The following is a 20320-nucleotide window of genomic DNA, read 5'->3' on the forward strand; positions in this document are numbered from 1 at the left end:
CTGTCCATCACCAACTCCCGGAGTTCACTCAAACTCATGTCCATCGAGTCGGTGATGCCATCCAGCCATCTCATTCTCTGTCGTCCCCGTCTCCTCCCACCCCCAATCCCTCCCAGCATCAGACTCTTTTCCAGTGAGTCAACTCAATGCATGAGGTGGCCAAAGTATTGGAGTTTCAGCTTTAGCATCAGTCCTTCCAATGGACACCCAGGACTGATCTCCTTTAGAATGGACTGGTTGGATCTCCTTGCAGTTCTTCAGTTTAGTAGCTAATTAATAAATGGTAGCCTACAATTATTATCTTTGTGACCCCATGGACTAGACAGTCCATGGAATTCTGCAGGCCAGAATACTGGAGTGGGTAGCCTTTCTCTTCTCCAGGGGATCTTCCCAACCCAGAGATCGAACCCAGGTCTCCTGCATTGCAGGTGATTCTCTACCAGCTGAGCCAACAAGGAAGCCCAAGAATACTGGATGGGATAGCCTACCCCTTCCCCAGTGGATCTTCCCAACCCAGGAATCGAGGCAGTGTCTCCTGAATTGCAGGCAAATTCTTTACCAAGTGAGCTATTATGGAAGCCCTTATAATTATTATTAGTCCCTTGCCTCCTCATGCTTTGGGCCTCAGGTCTACATCCTTCTGAGAAACGACTTGATGTTTTAGACCTCTCCTTTCCCTGCATCTCTCCAGTCCCTGGTCCACTCAAGTCTCACCTTGCTTCAGGATTACTGGAAGGAAGACAGCTTTGAAGGTCACCACCTGCCTCAGCCTCTGAAAAAACCACACAACAGGCTCCATTCCAAGAACTGCCGGCTCCAAGACGAAAGATCCCTTCCCTAGTAACTCTAAACCATGCCCTTCTGGGGACAGTAGGGTCACCAAGGAGTGCACAAATCCAAAAGCACACCAAGCATTCCTTGATGCTGCTGCTAAGTCACTTCAGTCGTGTTGTTGCCACGTATATGGGCTGCTTTTGAGAGGTTTGTACTAGATTTTCAGTACTGTTATTTTTATCTTCAGTTATCACATACTTCCACATAATTTCAACTGTGTAAAGAAAAGACCTAAATTTTTTCTGAAGTAAAAGCTTCTTTATTTTTAATTTTTATTTATTTGGCTGTGTCAAGTCTCAGTTGCAGTGCAGGCTTTGTTACCCTGTGGCATGTGGAATCTTAGTTTCCCAACCAGGGATTGAACCTGTGTCTCCTGCATTGCAAGGTGGATTCTTAAGTACTGGACTATGAGGGAAGTCCTTGAAAGGCTTCTTATAAACAAACAAAGGTTAGCAATTTCCATTATAGGATCCCTTAGGGCAGGAGCTATGCCTTTTCTAGGCTCTGGAACTCTCCAGCCCTCACCTAGCAAAAATCAACTGAGCTGGGCTTCCCTGGTGACTCAGATGGTAAAGAATCTGCCTGTAGTGCAGAAGTCAGGTTTGATCCCTGGATCAGGAAGATCTCCTGGAAAAGGGAATGACAACACTCCAGTGTTCTTGCCTGGATAATTCTATGGACAGAGGAGCCTGGCGGGCCACAGTCCATGGGGTCACAAAGACACAACTTAGCAACTAACACTTTCACTTTTTCACTCTTTAATCTGTGAGTCAAGATCAAGCATCTCTCAAGGAAGAGGCTCACAGCATGTAGTCTATAGTGCGTCGTGATCACTGTTAAGTGATGACTAGGGGGAGGAAACATCCCTGAGAGGCCACCTCGCTGGTCTCTGGGCACTTTCTCGGGGCTAGCATAACTCTAGCTCCTGCTCTACTGCTAACCACTATCAGTGTCACTTTGGACAACTCATCTCTCCATTAAGAATGGAGTTGGGGAGGGTCTCAGCCTCCCCAACAGAAAATGAGGAGCTGTTATGAGGTGGGCTCAGAAATCCTTCTGGTTTGGAGCATCCAATCAACTAAGGAGCATCCAATGCTTTCCTAGCCTCAAGCTTTTAAGTAAAGCTCTCTCAGAGCACAGTGTGAGCAAAGGCAAAGCGGGGACCAACCCCTGCCTGCCCTGGGGCATCCGTGCTGAGGGGAGGGAGGAAGGGAGCTGAGTGGATATAGTACATTAACCAGGAGGGCTTCTTCGGGAAATGCCCTGGGTGTGAGAGTGATTGTTTGCTGAGGAGCTTAACAAAGGGCATGTTCTGTCAGTCTCCCACATAATATTAGCTTACACATTAGCTCATGTGAACCACATGAGCTTAAGTTTTCACTGCAAAAGTCACATTATAGAGACTTCCTTTTCGTTTGCCATTAAGTAAATCATCTTGGTATCAGTTGATTGCATTTGCATGTAAAGAGGGATGCTGTGTTTGTAGCTAATGTATTTGCATGTGCATTTTAATTAATCCACTGGCAGGAGGATGTTGATTAGGAGGGCAGGTATGGAAATATTGCTGTCTCCTGCTAATAGAATTTGACACCTCTGGAAGCCAAACACAGTCTGATGAGTGGGATTCTTGCAGGCAAGTGGGGGCTGAGCAGCGGCAGCCCCTCCCGATCTGTCTGTCAAGGATTCACATGGCTCCCACCTGAGGCCACTCACTGTCTGGTCTAGCCAGAGGACTGTGAATCACTGCAGAGATACTGATGGTCTGCCCCAGACCACATGGAGTAGAACTCCTTTCTCTTTAAACCATTATGTTTTTACTTCCATGTGGCTTGGCAGAAGACATCAAAAAGCTATTGCATTATGTCTGTGTGCTGGTAATAGGCTTGCCTACTCAGAAAAACAGCCTCGTGATTGTTTAACTATCTCCTCTGCTCTTTGCTCTTTGAAGCTAGAAATAATAGTAAGCTCAATTTGCATCCAACATTTAAATTTACTCATTAAACTCTAAGCCACGACATCTCCTGACAGCCCAGTACCTGGTAAAGACTGCAGTCCTTTCTGAAGAACATGTTCCCTTTCAGGGAATGTAACTTCCTTAGCCACGTTTTACCCAAAGCCCAGGTTTTCGCATACAGAAGAATCAGATGACATCTTTCCAGGGTGTCCCCAGGAGACAGAGAGTGAGGGCAGACTGGCAAGAGGAACCCAGAGACTGGGGCGGGCCCCACAGTCACTAACTTGTGGAAATAAGATTTCAGACTCAGAATTTAAATGGTTTTCTTCTTGTTGTTGTTGATTTTAGTTTATTTTTGCTGTTTATAATCTACTGAAGATCTGCATGCCCAATGAAACGAGTAAGATTTTAACTTCACTTGAAGTCAGAGTCACGACCTCAGGCCTGTGGCCCTCAGCTGCATGAGATCTCTTTCATCTGTAAAACTGCCTACAATTCCCCTCAGGTGCATTTTTCCAGGGATTGTTTGGGGCTGGACAGGGGACACCAGTCTTATAGTCTAAGTAGACAAATTTCAAAAGATTGCTAGTACACATTTTTTTTCAGCTGGAGTGAGAGTAAACAAGGCAAATACATGTATTTGAAATGAGACTTCAGTCTATGTTTTAAACCAAATCAGAATCTTAAGATTCAAAGTAAAGAATACCTCTAAAAGAGGATTCAGAGATAATAGATGGCTAGATAAGTAGATGATAGACAGACAGACAGACAGATAGATAGGTAGACAGGTAGATAGACGATCTGAAAAGAGAGAAGGTCATGGTATTCATCCAAAAGAACAAAGAGAAAATTTTATATTCAGAGAATAAAACACTGTGATACTTGTTCCTTGAGTGTTTAACACTTATTTACTCATTTTGGGGGAATTTTCTTCTTTGTTATTGAAGTATAGTTGAATTGCAATGTTGTTATTATTTCACCAGGCTCCTCTGTCCATGGGATTCTCCAGGCAAGAATACTGGAGTGGGTTGCCATTTCCTTCTCCAGGAGATCTTCCCATTCCATGGATCGAACCCACGTCTCTTATGTCTCCTGCATTGGCAGGCAGGCTCTTTACCACTAGGACCACTTGAGAGCCCTCAAGCCCATCACATGATCTCATTTATCCCACAACACACTTACAAGGGAGTCTTACTGCCTCCAGGGAATAGAAAGATTGCATCACGTGCCTGAGAGTTGACATCTCACACATGGCAGAGCTGGATTGGAACTCAGGCTTCTCCAAACCCTAGCCCATGTTCTTCCCAGAGTTTCACATTGCACATATACCCCCTCCCTTCTGGCCATTCAGGAATAAAGCAGCAAATGTGGAACCTTGATGCACACTAGGGCCTCCAGGCACTTACTCAGCTGGCAAAGCAAGAGCAGTCCTGTCCCTCACTCAAGAGGTGGGGGAGGCAGGTCAAGATGGAGTGATGATCTTCAGGCAAAATTAATAAGCCAGCCTTCTTAGACCTCCCTGCGGAAGGCCTGCCACTGGGCCTCAGCTGGATTCCCCCAGCCTCCCACCCAGGCCACTCTTGGGCACGTCCTTAGACCACTTCATGGGGCCGGGGTCCCAGGTGAGCACACACACCGGTGGAGTCAGGATGCTGGTTTCAAACAGCTTCCTGGGAAGGAGCTTGAAGCTTGGGCAGGGTGCTTACAGGCCTTCATAGAAATGCAAGGGGGCACCTGCAGGCAAGAGTACAGACGGGGGCAGGCGAGCACAGGGTGTGTCTGCAGGAGAGTGAGGGGCCCACGTGGCTGAACTGAGGCCACAGCAGGCAGGTGATGGGAAACGGTGGAACAGTAGGGACCAGAATGCGCAAGGCCTTACATAGTTCAGTGGGAGACACCAATTGCTTCTGGACAAGTGAGTATTATCATCAAAGCTGGGCTTCCCAGCAGTGATGGCACAGCAGTAAAGAATCCACCTGCCAATGCCAGAGATGCTGGATCAATCCCTGGGTCTGGAAGATCCCCTGGAGGAGACAACAGCAACACATTCCAGTGTTCTTAGGAGAAAACCCTATGGACAAAGGAGCCTATTGCAAAGAGTCAGACACGACTGAGCACACATGCACCCTGACCAAAGCTATGTTTTCCCCAAATTAATGTGGTGGCAACCAGTACGGGAGGTGAAAGGGGTTGAGGGAAGGAGCCAGGAGGTTCAATAAGAAGCAAATGCTGTGCGTTAAAATAGAAAATTAAATAAAATAATATAAACAGAAAAAAAAAAGCATCCACCAATGCTATGACCAGACCTAAGGCAGGACCATGGCGAGGGAGAAAGGAGCAGGTGTGAGAAACGCTCAGTTCCATCCGTCAGAAGCGCCCAGCTCCCTCCTGCCCCAGGGTTTTAGCACAGGCCAGTTTCTCTACCTCATCGTCCACCACAGTCTCTGCCTAGACCTGACTGTCTCACCTCCCAGACTAGTCCAGGCCCTGGTTTTACACCCCACCCACTTCAAGTCACTTATTGTCATTGCATGTGTGGGAGAGTCTGTGTGTGGGGCTGGGGGCGTCCCTCCAGCTGCACCCACACCATCCACTTCACCACTGCTCTCCCGGCATCCCGCCCCCCTACCCCCCCACCCCCCACACCCCTGCACAGCCCAGGTAGGCAGGGCTGCACTGGGCTCTGATCTCCCGTGGTCAAAGCCAAAAGCCAAACGGTCTAGGAGTTCATTAGCTGCCCCTGCTGACATGAGAGGCAATGTGTTCAGGGTGGTGGGGCCGGAGGTGGACAGACTAAAACCTGGGAGCTTGTGTGGGGACGTCTCCTCATCCCCTCCCGGGAGGCTCCTGACTCCCAGAGCCACGATCCGCGGCAGGTGAGCAGGGTGATTTATCATGCTTCCAATGTGATGAGAGGTTCGGGAGCTCGAGAAAATGCTCCTGGCTTACCGTGTACTGTGAGTAAAAAAGAAAAGAAATAACAGGTACTCTTCAAGTGTGGGAGTTGAAAAAGATGCTAATTAAATGTCAGGGCTGGAGTTTAACCCACTTGAATGGGGTGTTTCTATTTTGGAGTCGTTGAATTTCTCCTTTTCCCAAACCCGGTCTCTCAACAGCTCAACCCGGTTTCCAAGCTGACAACAGGAGCCGGATGACGTGGGGAGGCCTGGGGCTCAGGGGCTGGACTGGCTGACCTCTCTAGCCCTCCTCACCCAGAATTCAAAACTTCGGGGATGCTGAGAGGAGGGGTGGGGTCTAAGAAGTGGAGGAGTCACAAGACATCCACATCTTCCTCGTGTCCAGAACAGAAAAAAGAAGGTGCCAGAAAGGAAGGACCCCTTGCCTGGGGTTGGGGTGGGAGGGCCCAGGTCTCAAATTCCATCTGAGCAAGGGCATTAGGTGGCAGATGGCTCAGAAGCCCAGTCCAGCATGGCTGAGGCTGTGGCAATTGACAGCTCTGTCCCTGGGGTCACTCATGACCGGGAGGTGGCCTCACCTGGCCTGAAAGCCCAGACCCAGCTCCTTGCATGGCCTATTTGCATTCCTGGCCCAGAGACATAGCCCCATTAACCTCATCAAGGGCCCCGCAGAGAGCTGGCACCACATGGAGGTTTTACTAATGTTCTCTGCCTGGAGAGGCCCGCAGACAGCAGCCCAGGGCTCTGCACCCACTGGAGCGTCATCACTGAACAGTCACTCCTGCAGGACATGGGGCCCGGTGTTCTGCTCGCCTCCAGTCTGTCCCCAGGGCCCCACATTAGGCCAGCACCATGCGGAAAGGAGGAGGTGGAGTCCCCCTCCCAGTGCCCACCCCCTTCATCTCCAGAGGAGCAGGGCTGGCATAATAATGATCGCGAGCACACCAACACCGATTCCCTGCTTAGCAGATCTCAGAGTGCTTTCCCAGCGCTTCGCTCTCCTCGTCCTCATCACTGCCTCTGAGAACAGACCCAGTGGGCAGCAAAGAAAATCCACGTCCAGAGGTGATGGGACCCATCTAAGCTCAACCAGCACAACTGACAGAGCAGAGCAAGGCGGCCATCTCCAGAGCCATGCCTGTACTCAGACCCAGGGCCTTGGCACACTGGACTCTCCCAGTCTCACACCAAGAACCTCTCACCAGGCCCGCAAACCCCTCTTCCTCCCAGGGAAGCCCAGGCAACCAGGTTCAGGGTCATAGAGACACCCAGGCAAGGAGCTCCCCATAAGCCAGATCCCGATTTTAATCATCCATTTTAACGCACATTCACCAGCTTCCTGTTTCCTCCTCCTGCCATCCACAGGCGCGGGAGCAGGGGAGGAGGGATAAGGCAGGGGAGGAAGGAATGAAAGGCGAACAAATCCCCCCACTGGAGGCAGCAGCATCAGCCCCTTATTATTAACAGAGGCCCCGAGAGAGGCTTGTGTTCAATATGGTTTGGATTAAGCGGCAAGAAGGAACACAGGCTCCCCCACACACCCCGGTGTGATTAAACCAGCCACACAGTCGGCTAGCCCCCCTCCCCCGGTGCACCTCTCAGCCCCCAGGGGGGTGTCAGTGGGGCGGGCGGTGAGTCCAGCAGGGCTCGGAGTCCAGGCCTCCTCCGGGCCCCAGGGAGGCCGACCCACAGATGCTCAACCAGGGACAGACAATGTCAACTCCAGAGCAGCCACCGACCGTCTGTCCACTCACCACCCAGGGGTTTACTCTCAAAACTGATTTTCTGTCTTCTGAAGGCAGTAAGGAGCACTTGCTCAGGAACTCATCCCCAGCTCTGCCCCTCCACTAAGCCCATGATGGTGGGGTGGATACTGAGTCCTGTGTCCTGCAGGAGTGGCTGTTCAGAAGTGGCAGAGGGGCTGTCTGAAGGGTTGACCGCAAGGCCCCTAAGGGCTTCATCAACTGCAACATTCGCTCAGACAGAAAGCAGGCTTCTCGAAAACCCAACCAGGGGCTGTGCTGTATTACATCACCACCACCCACCCACCCTTCCCTCCAGCATTTCAATTGCCCAGCACTGTAAAGTATCTAAAAAATGTTTATGAAATTAATAAAGGAATTTCCCTTTTTAACCTGAGATCTAGGCAGACAGGAAGTTCTTCCCGTGTTTAACTGAACTCTACCGCTTTTATTTTGTGCTTTTTCCCCTTTGGAGTTTTCAGTGGACAAAACAGATCCTGTTTACAGAAGCATCCAGTCCTGGAAAAGAGGGTGAGGGGCCAGGTCAGGAAAAGGCTTAAATATATCACTTACATTTACGCGTATATTTCATAACTGCATGAGCACCAATCAACCAAAAGAGATTTCCACTCTAACATCCCCTCCCTTCTTGCCAGTGAGGTTTGGATGCCTACAAGGACAAGATGCATTTAGATATGGTGGGAGCTTAACCTGTGAGCTGCTGTGAAAGATCTTCTCAAAGGGCATCGCTGTCGGGCTGGAAGCCCCTAGGAGATGAGTTCCAAAGCTGTCCTTGTCCATGGAGGTCACTTCGTCTATCATCATGCAAGGTTGTACTATTGTTCAGCAAATGTTCATTCTCTAGAGCCCCCACCCCCATGGAAGGAGACACCTCCCACATCTTGGATGTTGGGCTTTGCCAACTTGCTTTGGCCAGTGGCGTGTGAGGGGATGTGGCAGACGGGTCCAAAGTTTCTAGAAGGTCTGTATGTTTATGGCAGACCTCTTGAGCTTCTTCTCTCTACCATGAGAACAAAATGCCACAGAGCATGGAGGCTTCTTGTGCATAATCCTAGAAGGAGAAGCAGGAGCCGACCTAAACCTGACCGTCCAGCCAAGCACAGCCAGGCCTAAAAGAAACATAGCCACCCTGCAGATCCATAAGGATCACCACTACTTGTTGTCAGCCATGAGATTTAGGGGCTGTTATGGCGTGCTGTGATTCATGGGGTCGCAAAGAGTTGGACACGACTGAGCGACTGAACTGAACAATAGTACAGGCTGACTTACCCACTCACTCCCCTGATTCCTGGCAACCTGAGACAAATGTTATCATCCAGGGCACACAAAGTGAAGAAACTGATCGGCTTTGGAGGCAGATAGGCATGAGTGCTAATCTCAGCTCTGTCACTTAGCTGTGTGATGTTAGGAAAGTGACTTTCACTCTCTGAACCCCAACTTCTCCCTCTATAAGACGATACTGACAGTAACCACCTCGGAGGACTGTGGTTAGCATTACACATGAAAACGTAAGCACCTGTGCTCGAGCTGTAACAAGCAGATGCTGAGTCAGGCCATCTCGAAGGCCCAGGTACCTTATCATTCTTCCATTCATCCATCCAGCAGCTGTACTTTGAGCAGCCTTTCTGTTCTAATACTGTGCTTGGCCGTGGGGATACAATATTGAAAAAGACACAGGCAATTCCTGGCCTCACAGAACCCAGCTCTACCTGCTCCCCCACCATCACCCCCCACTTCCCAACTAAACTCACCACTAAAGCTATAAACTTATAGCCTAGTGAAGAGCACAGAAATCCAGCAAGTCCTTGGGCATTTAAACTTAGGCACAGAGGGCTTCTAGAAGGTATAACAGGAAGGCTGACCTAGTTAGAAGCAAGAGAGGCTTCTGTGAAGAAGGGAGACTTGAGATGAGCACTGGAGGACCACAGACACTAACCAGGGAAGGGCAGTTGAGGGACAAGCACGCAGACAGAGGGAACAGCACATTAGTGAAGTGAGGTCCTGGGGAGGTAAGGCTGGAGACAGAGCAGAGTGTCAAAGACTTTGGGCCGTCCTAGAAAACATCGGGTACCTTAATTTTAAATTAAAGGGAGGTAAGAGCAGGTTTAGGGCTTCCCAGGTGGCACTAGTGGTAAAGAACCCTCTGCCAATGCAGGAGACGTAAGAGATGCAGGTTTGATCCCTGGAACAGGAAGATCCCCTGGAGGAAGGCATGGCAACCCACTCCAGGATTCTTGCCTGGAAAATCCCATGGACAGAAGAGCCCTGTGGGTGGGCTATAGTCCATAGGGCTGTAAAGAGTTGGACATGACTGAAGTGACTTAACACATACACACACAAGAGCAGATTTGTTATTTGGAATGATTACACTAAGACACACCTAAAGCAAAAGGATTCAGGAAAAGTGGAAATTAGAGGACAGACTGGTTCCAGCTAAACATGGAGTTACAAACCTATTGGGCTGGCCCATAAGAGCTTATGGAAGAACCCAAAGGAACTTCTGGGTCAATTCAACATTTATCTCTGTTTCTTTCGTGTTGTGACTAAAAATGTGACAGCCACAGGATGAAAGTCACATAAAAGAGAACAGAGCATAAAACCACAATAAAGATAACAAGAGCGGAGATCAGAGCAGATGTAAACAGAAGGTTAGAATTCTTGGGTGGGGAGCAGGGAGAGGTGGAAAGCAGAGGCATGAAGAAACTTAGCAGACTAAAAAGAGCCGGGTCCAAACCACCAGCATGGAGGGCAGTGACGTGGAGACACAGAAGCAAATGCTTTAGTGCACAGAGTCCAGGAAGGCTCAGCAGGGAGAGGTGCCAAGGGCCTTCACGGCAGCGTGTGGCTGTGGCTAAAAACAGCAGGACTATCCCCGAGTCTGTGTAAGTAGCTTCCCCCACCATGACAGGCAGATAGGAAGGAGGTCTAGGTTCTGAACAGGCACCCTGAAAGTGGGGGTGCCACAGTGTACGGCCCAGCTGAAGATCTACAAGTGATGAGACCCCACCCCTTGCTCCCCCATCCCTGTTTCTCTGACCCTTCTTCGCCACTTAGCTCCCAGGAAGACAGGCAGATTCCCCGCTGTGGAAACTGGTCAAGAGAAAAGAGGATATCATAGCAGGAGGATGGAGAGTCCTCAGTGGCTCAAACTGGTCCCTGCCCAGTAAGCCCCCAGTGAAACCCACCACTGGGCAATCGGGCCCACGCCCCAGATCCAGAACTTCCAAGTCACGTTGTAATGCTTCACTCTTAAACATTAAGAATTAGCCAAAGATCAACACATATCAGACAGTCTCCAAACATGAAACAAATAGAAAAACAACTTTAAACAAAAAATGAATTAAGGTAGGGAGCAAATATTATAGTTAGTATCTTCAAAGAGATTTAAAAAGAAGAAGAAGAAATTACATCCATGGAAATTAGAACAGGATGCCCTCTCCCACAAAAATGTATATTGGGGTGGGGAAACAAGAAAACATAAGATAGCATGAGCTAAAATAATCAATATAAGCCTTAGAAGAAAGAATAAAAAATAGTTAAAGAGATTAAAAATAGGAAAGAAAAAATATTTCAGAATCTTTTTTTCCCCCTGGAGGTCAAATGTCCAATAATCATGAAACAAGTTTTGGAAAGGGAAAAGAGACAACAAAAGGAAGGAATTTTTTTAATGTAACATTGTGCAAGTTAATTTCCTAGATTTGAAGGTGGTGTTTCCGTATTGAAGAGCCCTATCATCAAGAGCCCAGCATAATGCAAAATGGGTTTCCAAGCACACTATCGGGAAACCTGAGAACAGCAGGGTAAAGAGGTGATCGAGAGGCATCCAGAGAGGATGTGCTGGTGGGAAGGGAAGCAGGCAAGCTGGGGTCACCTCCAAAGGATCCAGTATCAAAACAGTTCTCATCAATACTGGAAGCTAGGAGTCAAAGGCCCTGCAGATTCTAAGGGAAAATGACATCAACCCCAGGATTCTGCATCTAGTGAAACTATCATTCAGCCATGGATAGATATAAGGTAGAGTAATAATATTTTCAGACATGAAAATCCTTCAAAATTTGATCCCCCACGCATCTTATCTCTGAAAATTATTAATAGATGGTTCCGCCAAAAGGAGAAAACCAGAAGGTAGGGGTCCCAACACAGGAGAGCACAGAGGGAGTCCCCAGGGGGTGGTGAAGGGGCCAAGAGAGGGACCAATCGGGATGAGAAACAAGAGACCAGGGGCCTCCAGGAGGGGCTCTTACTGAAGCTGTGAATACGAGATGGGAATTATACTTCCGTTCAGAAAGCTAAGAGTAAATGAATGATTCATACAGAGGGATGACCACAAAGAAAAGGCTTAATAGGAGCTGCAAAAGAAATAGAATGCTGTGCAAAAGGAAGCTTAACATGATCCACCACAGGCCTCAACTCTAAATAATAGTCATATAATCACAACACTATGTACATTATTGTTTAGTTAAAAAAATTGTGTATAGCTGTATTAAAAGACTTGAGCAGGAAATGGGGATGATCAGAGTGAAACAGTTAGAGCCACCTCTCCTGTCATAGGAAGTCAATAGAATCTAAAACTTTTCAACATTAAAAAAATAGTGATAAGTGTGTTACTTAGAAATATAGAGGAAATGCCAAGAAAGTCAAAAGAATTTAAAGCAGTTGCCTTGTCTGAGCACAGAAGCTGTGGACGCAAAGGACTCAGACACTTTTCTCTCAATATTTTAAAATATAAGCTTCATAGAATATTTGACATCTATATCTGTACATCGCATCACATTTCAATGTGATTTTATAAAAAGCATAAATGAAAGGGGAAAAGAAAACAATAAATAGCTCCACTGCAGAATTCGTAAACAGACACCCACAGGCCAAACACATAAAACAAAAGACGATTAAAGAGCAAATAGCTCAGAATAACTATGTCACGGACATTGGCACACATAGATACAAAAATTGTGGTATGTCAACTTTCAGAAGGAGAAGAAAATGATGTGCTCCAGAAAATTGGGATAAAGACTGAGAACATTATCTCTAATGATGGAGAAGAGAACCATAATCTTAAAAATGCATGTGAAGAGACTGAACAAAACGATTTCATGAAATAATGAGGGCGGAGGAAACGGTGCTTCTAAATGAAGATTATATATAATATATAACATTTTAATATGCATATGCAAGTGAACTAATTGATAAATTAACTTTGAAAAATCTTAAAAATGCACAGGAATGTATAGGAGAGCAAGAGCAGAGACACGATAGACACATGCAGGTTTGGAGTTGGGATGAAGGACAAAGTGCTGAAACAAACAAGGGCACAATTCACCGCAGAGTTCTGCCAGTCCCGAATGCCGGTGCACGCGTGCTCGGTCATGCCCAACTCTGCGACACCCTGGACTGCAGCCCACGGGCTCCTCTGTCCATGGAGCGTCCCAGGCAAGGATACTGGAGTGGGCTGCCATTTCCTCCTCCAGGAGATCCCGACCCAGAGATCAAACCTGTGTCTGCTGCATTGCAGGCAGATTCTTTGCCACTGAGACACCATCTACACACTAATAATATAATATCTAAATTGATAAAAATACAAACTAAAGGCATGAAGGAGAAATGGAAGCGCATTTGTGTAATAATACTTCCTATTGGCAAAGGGGTAGGGGCAACTCCTGCAGGCTGTCAGAGTGGACATCCTATGAAGGGCAATTTGCAAAATCTAACAAATCACCAGGTCACATCCATAAGTTTGGTCCAGAAATTCTATTTTTATCCATTTATCCTCTAGATAGAATTGCACTTTATGAAAGGCACCTAGGGAAATATTTATTGCAGGACTTCCGTGGTGGTCCAGTGGTTAAGAACCCACCTGCCAATGCAAGGGGGCATGGGTTCGATCTCTGGTCCGGAAGGATCCCACACGCCATGGGGCAGCCAAGCCCGTGTGCTGCAGCTACTGAAGCCAGCGTGCCCTACAGCTTTTTCTCCAAAAGCCACTGCAATGAGAAGCCCACCCACCTCAGTGAAGAGTAGCCCCCATTTGCCACGAGAGAAAGCCCGCACACAGTGATGAAGACCCAGTGTGGCCAAAAATAAATAATTAAATAGATAATTTTTAAAAAATATACTTATTGCCTGTTGTTTTTAAGGACAGAATAGCGAATATTGTCTGAATCCTCTCTATGCAAAGGGTGGTCAATGGAACAGAAGCATCAGCACCACCCAGGAGATTGTCAAATACGTAGACTCTAGGGTCCCATCTCAGACCTGTGGATTCAGAATCTGCATTTCCACATGATCACCAGATGACTGGTTCACATGCCCTTTGAAGTGTGAGAAATGCTTGTCTAAATATCCATCAGTAGGAAGCTAACTGAATCAATGATAGTATATCTATAAAATAAAATGTTATATATGCTCACTAAAAAATGAGGGGCCTCTGCCTGTGCCAACAAACAATCCACAATTTAATGTAAAATGAAAAAAAAAGAAAAAAAACAACGTGGGGCAGAACAGCACTGTGATATGCTCCCGTTTGTACTTTATTTTGAAAATGAACTATGCAGCCACAACCTAACTGGTGACCTAAGTGATCTCCCAGATTCTACTCTGGCACCAATGACGTCAGTTATCCTCCTTCACATTCCCTGGTGATTGTGGTTGGCACTGACCATTCATTTTCATTTTACCCAGCTCCTGAAGGAGATGGTTAAAGAAAGGAACTGGGAAGGAAGCCTCTCCATCATCCCAGGACCCAGGAAAAAGAGGCAAAGGAAAAAGCCAGCATCCCAAAGCAGCCCTCACCTTGTCCATACTTCACAGCCACATCTGACGCCCACACAAGACTTAGTGGGATGGCCTAGTAGCTCAGAGACCAATCTCTCTCTCTTTCACACACACACACACACATGCACAGAGGCACCTTTTGGCATCACCCCATCCAGTCCCGGACTGCTGTATACCAGCCCCTCCCCACAGCCAGCCACATCACTTCCTTACCCACATAAGAAACTCAGTAGCCCTTCCAGGGCCCCAGAGAGAGTTACGTGTCAAAGTGGGCATTTGTCTCTGGCAATTATCTTCTCCTGTGGTCAATACAGTCATTTTGTAAATGACATACTAATAGCCCCTAAGAGCTGGCTCCAAGGCAGATATTGATTCGGCCCCGGAGACCAACGTCCTCCCACGCGGCTCACAGCTGAGCTCCCAGACCTGTGAGCAGCTCCTTTCAGACAGGAGTGGGGAAGGAGGCTAACAGGTGATTAATGTCACCATTTACTTCCCTGTTTAGCCAACTGAGTGGCAGGAAGAAAGGGTAAAGTGTCCTGGCCATCACATACAAGCCTGGCGATCGATGTACCAACCAACCTGTGCCTACTCGCCAGCAGCCTACGCCTTGTTTGTCTGCCTGCAAGGAAATAGAAACTTAATATTGGGAGAGTCTGAGAAAGTGAGTTCTCATAACCTTTTGATCTGGCATGATGCCCTGGTTATCTGTTGCTGTGTAACAAATCACTCCAAACTAGGTGGGATAAGACAAAATTATTTTCTATGCTCACAGATTCTATAGACAGGAATTTGGGTGAAGAACAACATAAATGGTTTATCTCTGCTCTGTGATATCTGGGGCCTTTTCTGAGAAATTCAAACAGCAAGGGTTGAATCATCTGAATGCTTCTTCTCTAATGTTTGATACCTGGGCTGGGATGATGTAAAGCTGGGCTCTTCTGGGCCCACCAACCAGGTGCCTGCCTGGGTCCATCTGGCTTGGACTTCCTGAAGCATGATAGCTGGGAGAAAGCATTTACAGAGTGGATGTCCCATGAGAACCAGGTGCAAGCCCTTTTATGACCTAGTCTCAGAAGCCTCATAGCATCGCTTCTTCTGTATTCTGTGAGCCAAAGCCATCAAAGATCCCACCCAGACTCAAGAGGGGAGACTACTTCTCAATGGAAAGTGTCTAAGAATTTGAGGCTATTTTTTAAAATGCAAACTTTATTTTTCAGAGCAGTTTTAGGCCCACAGCAAAACTGAGGGGAAGGTATAGATATTTTTCTAATATAACCCCTGCCCCCACTCATGCATAGCCTGCCTATTATCAACATCAGCCATCAGAATGGTATCTTAGTATCTTAGTTAACAAGGTACCATAATCACCAAAAGTACCACAATCACCAAAAGTCCACAGTACTCATTAGGGCTCACTCTGGGTGTTGCATATTCTATGGATTTGGACAGATAGCTCTAGAGGTAAAGGACCCGCGTGCCAATGCAGGAGACATAAGAGACATGGGTTCGATCCCTGGGTCAGGAAAATTCCTTAGAGGAGGACAAGGCAACCCACTCCAGTATTTTTGCCTGGAGAATCCCATGGACAATGGAGCCTGGAGGGCTGAGGTTTATAGGGTTGCAAAGAGTTGGACACGACTGAAGCAACTTAGCATAGCACAGCACAAAATGACATGCATCCACCATTATAGTATCTTATAGAGTAGTTGTCCAAAAAATCCTCTGTGCTCCACTTATTCTTCCCTCCCAGTCCACAACTCCTGGGAACCACTGAACTGTTTAATGTCTCCATACGTTTGCCTTTTCTTGAATGTCATATAGTTGGAATCATACAGTATGCAGCCTTTTCAGATTTCATTCTTCATCATCCCCTGAGTGCACTGCTCTAAGGACTGCTGGGATGAAGGGCCTCTGGGAGCAGCAGGGAAAGGAGAAGAGAGAAGAGCAGGTAGCCAAGCTGTACTTCCAGTTCAGAGAAAGTGGCAACAGGGAGGAACAGGTAGCAGACAGGTTACATACACCACCCTCTCCAGGGACTCAGAGTCCATCCATCTTTCTCATCAACCCCTCCACCCTCTCCATAGACAGTAGCAGAACCTTGGAGCTCAGAGGGAAGCTCTGGGTCACAATTGAGTTGAAAATTTCTGAAACAGCAGGGATTGTCCCCTCTAACCACCACTCCTCAATCCTGGAAGACATTGAAGCAGGTAAAGAATTCAGTCTAAGGCCAGGTCACCAGCTGGACTTCAGCAAGCGTGGTGGGCTTGCACAGCCTGACTTAGTAGTATTGGACCAAATAAGGAAGCAGATACAAGCAAGCTCCAGGCAGCATCTGATCTAGCTTGTGGGGTGGGGCCAGGGCCAATCAGACCTAACCACTGCCACCAGCCATACCCATGTCCTGCTGAGAACCATGAGGAGCCCAGCTGGAGGGGATATGCCATTGGTTAGCCACTATCCCTCCAGATTGCTATTTCTGTTTTGGTTAGTATTGAACCAAATGCCTCCTGGAACTGTCTCTGACCACCCTACCCTTCCCCTGGCCCAAGGCAGGTGTTTCTCTACCCCACAGTGAATACCAGTACTGGGCATGTCTGACACGGTATTGCTTGACTCAACAAGACCAAATTCTCCTCAACAGCAGGGTTGGGTCCACCACTGTGCACACAAACTAGTGTTTCTAAGTGTCTGTGGGATTTAGTGCATGCAACAAATAGCTTCTCAGTGATCCAAGCTCTATCCTCTGGGAATATTCAGGACCAGCTTGAGTCTCCTCCCACCTAACAGCCCATCAGAAAATCCTCTTCTTCCCCAGGCTAACCAGTCCTGCTCCTGCAGCTCTGGCTTCAAGCCTTCCTGCCTCCTGACCTGCCCCAGCTCAAGCCCTCATCTATCCCATGCAGGTGTGTCTCCGCAGCATACTTGGGATACTGTTTGTGCCTGGTTCCACTCAGAACTCCCTCTGAGCATTCCTGTTCCAAACTGCCTAGTGACCTAGCCTGCAAGCAAAGCTGGACCAGGAAACATCTTCCTGGAGTAAGAAGGCTGAAAGGGACACTGACATCTCTGTGCCCTTGGGTGAGTCACCTTGGTTCCCAGGACTCAGTTTCTTCAACAGATATGATTCCTTCTAGATGAAGCCAATAAATGTAAAACCTCTCCTCCAGTTGGCAAACGTTCAGGTAGGTGATCTGCAACATACCAGGCTCTGGGCTGGGTCCCCAGATCTGGGGGCAAACCAGAGACAGTGCACATAAGAAGAAATATCCTTTGCCTCTCTGCACACTCCTGCCGGCCTGTGAAAGAGAAACTCGTCCCTTGAGCTTCACTGTCAAACTAATCAAACAAGGAGGCCATTAGGTTGAGGTGGTTTTATGCCTTGGTGGCCTGTGCAAACAAACCAAAACCTAAGCAATAATGCTTCAAGGGTAAGAAACTGAGACCTAAGGATGTGCGTGCTAAGTCGCTTCAGTTCAGTTCAGTTCAGTAGCTCAGTCGTGTCCGACTCTTTGCGACCCCATGAATCACAGCACGCAAGGCCGCCCTGTCCATCACCAACTCCCGGAGTTCACTCAAACACATGTCATCGAGTCGGTGATGCCATCCAGCCATCTCATTCTCCGTCGTCCTCTTCTCCTCCTGCCCCAATCCCTCCAGGCATCAGAGTCTTTTCCAGTGAGTCAACTCTTCGCATGAAGTGGCCAAAGTATTGGAGTTTCAGCTTTAGCATCAGTCCTTCCAATGAACACCCAGGATTGATCTCCTTTAGAATGGACTGGTTGGATCTCCTTGCAGTCCAAGGGACTCTCAAGAGTCTTCTCCAGCACCACAGTTCAAAAGCATCAATTCTTCGGCGATCAGCTTTCTTCACAGTTCAACTCTCACATGCATACATGACCACTGGAAAAACTATAGCCTTGACTAGACGGACCTTGGTTGGTAAAGTAATGTCTCTGCTTTTTAATATGCTATCTAGGTTGGTCATAACTTTCCTTCCAAGGAGTAAGCGTCTTCAGTCATGTCCAGCTCTTTGTGAAACTATGGACCATAGCCTACCAGGCTCCTCTGTCCATGGGATTCTCCAGGCAAGAATATTAGAGTGGGTTGCCATGCCCTCCTCCAGGGGATCTTCCCAGCCCAGGGGTAGAAACTGTGTCTTTCACATCTCCTGCATTGGCAGGCAGGTTCTTAACCACTAGCGCCACCTGGGAATCCTAAGGATAACCAACCAATCACAAACAGCCACCTGGACTTTCCTAACAACGCAATACTTAAGTTATTAGCCAATCAAATAATTTCCTTTCTTTGCTCCTGACTCTTCTATGTAGAAGTCTTTGCCAGTGGAGCTCCTAACCACTTCCAGCTGGGCATTGCCCAATTCTAATCAGTGTTTACCTACATAAACTCTTAAAATTTTTAATATGCCTCACTTTACCTTTTAACATTGGCCAGAAACCTCTGTTGGTTCCCTTAACTTATTTCACCTTCAGAAGAAGCAGTGACAGGGATTGTTGAGACTGGAAAAGGGTCAAATAGGTATGTGACCGTCCATTCCTGCTGCTCCTTTGGAGATGCTCCTGCTGGGCAAGAACACCCTTCCTTCTTCCTTTTAGTAAGATCTTCCCAGCCAGCTGCTCTGCACCGAGGCCCATGGTTGCCCTGCTCTGCCACTCTGATGGAAGGGTGGTCTCTACCCAGGAAAGAAGGGATAGAAAGCTCATTTGTCTCTGGGCCATATCACTCTTTTCAAAAAGAGAAAATTTTTAATTTCTCTCTAATAGTTCTATTAGCAATAATAAAAAGCTCAGTAATTAATTAGAGCCTAACTGACTCTTATACTTATTTCTCAATTCAAAACTCGCAGCTAGAGGGCCTGAATCATTGTCATTGCCACCAACCCCACCTCCCTTTCCAAAACCCTTCCTTCTCCTGGAATGCTGGCTGGTGGGAGAGTCAGATCAGCCCCAGGTGGCTGTCATCCAGCAGAACCAATGGGATGGTGGGGATCAGCCCACACCACTGTGGAACACAGCCCAGTCCTGCAGGGCAGAGACAGCTTCCTGGAAGAAAGGATGCTCAAGAAACAGGAGAGTATCAGGAGCTCAGCAGGTGACAAGGAGAAGGTTTGGGAGATGGCTGCAGGGTGCCCCCTCAGGACGGGTACCCAGGAAGGAACAGCCTGTATTGCACCTGGCTGTAGGAGGGAGAAAGGATTTGATGAGGCCAAGCATGGAGGAAGCAAGGCCAGATAGGAGGCCATCACCATTACCTGGGTGGGACGTGATGGTGGTGTTAATGCCGAAAATTTGGCCTCTGTGCAGCAGTGCCAAATCAACTCTTAGAGACAGAGTTTTGGGTGAAGTAGAAAGCAGAGAAGCCAATGGCAAGCCACTCCAGTACTATTGCCTAGAAAATCCCATGGACGGAGGAGCCTGGTAGGCTGCAGTCCATGGGGTCGCTAAGGGTCGGACACGACTGAGCGACTCCACTTTCACTTTTCACTTTCACACATTGGAGAGGGAAATGGCAACCCACTCCAGTGTTCTTGCCTGGAGAATCCCAGGGACAGGGGAGCCTGGTGGGCTTCCGTCGATGGGGTCACACAGAGTCGGACACGACTGAAGTGACTTAGCAGCAGCAGCAGCAGTAGCAGCAGAAATGAACAGCTTTATTGCTTTACCAAGCAAAGGGGGCCACAGCAGGCTCGTGCCGACAAAAATTGAGTGTACCAATGGAGGGCGGGGTAGTGGGAGTGATTTGGTGAGAAGCTTTATAGACATGGTTCAAGAGTGGGGTTGGTCATAAGGATCAGGGTGTGTTCAGGGCCTTCACTCCTTTAATCTGGCCTCAGGTGAGCTTTTGTAGTTCTCAAGGTTATCAGGCTATGACCTTCTCTCTGGAATGAAGGGTGCTTCATCAAGCAGTCCATCTTCCATTTGGGGTGGGGTGGGGGTTGGGGGGGTTAGTTCTACAGAAGAATTCAAAGATATTGTTTTGTCTATCCCTTGAGGTGGACACAGGACCCTGCCCCAAGTCTGCAGTCTCATTTCTTGATGGTCTCTTGATGACTTATCTCT

Source organism: Moschus berezovskii, chromosome 14, assembly GCF_049115385.1.
Source record: "Moschus berezovskii isolate FMDL1 chromosome 14, NW_MosBer_1.0, whole genome shotgun sequence".
In the NCBI taxonomy this organism is placed as follows: domain Eukaryota; kingdom Metazoa; phylum Chordata; class Mammalia; order Artiodactyla; family Moschidae; genus Moschus; species Moschus berezovskii.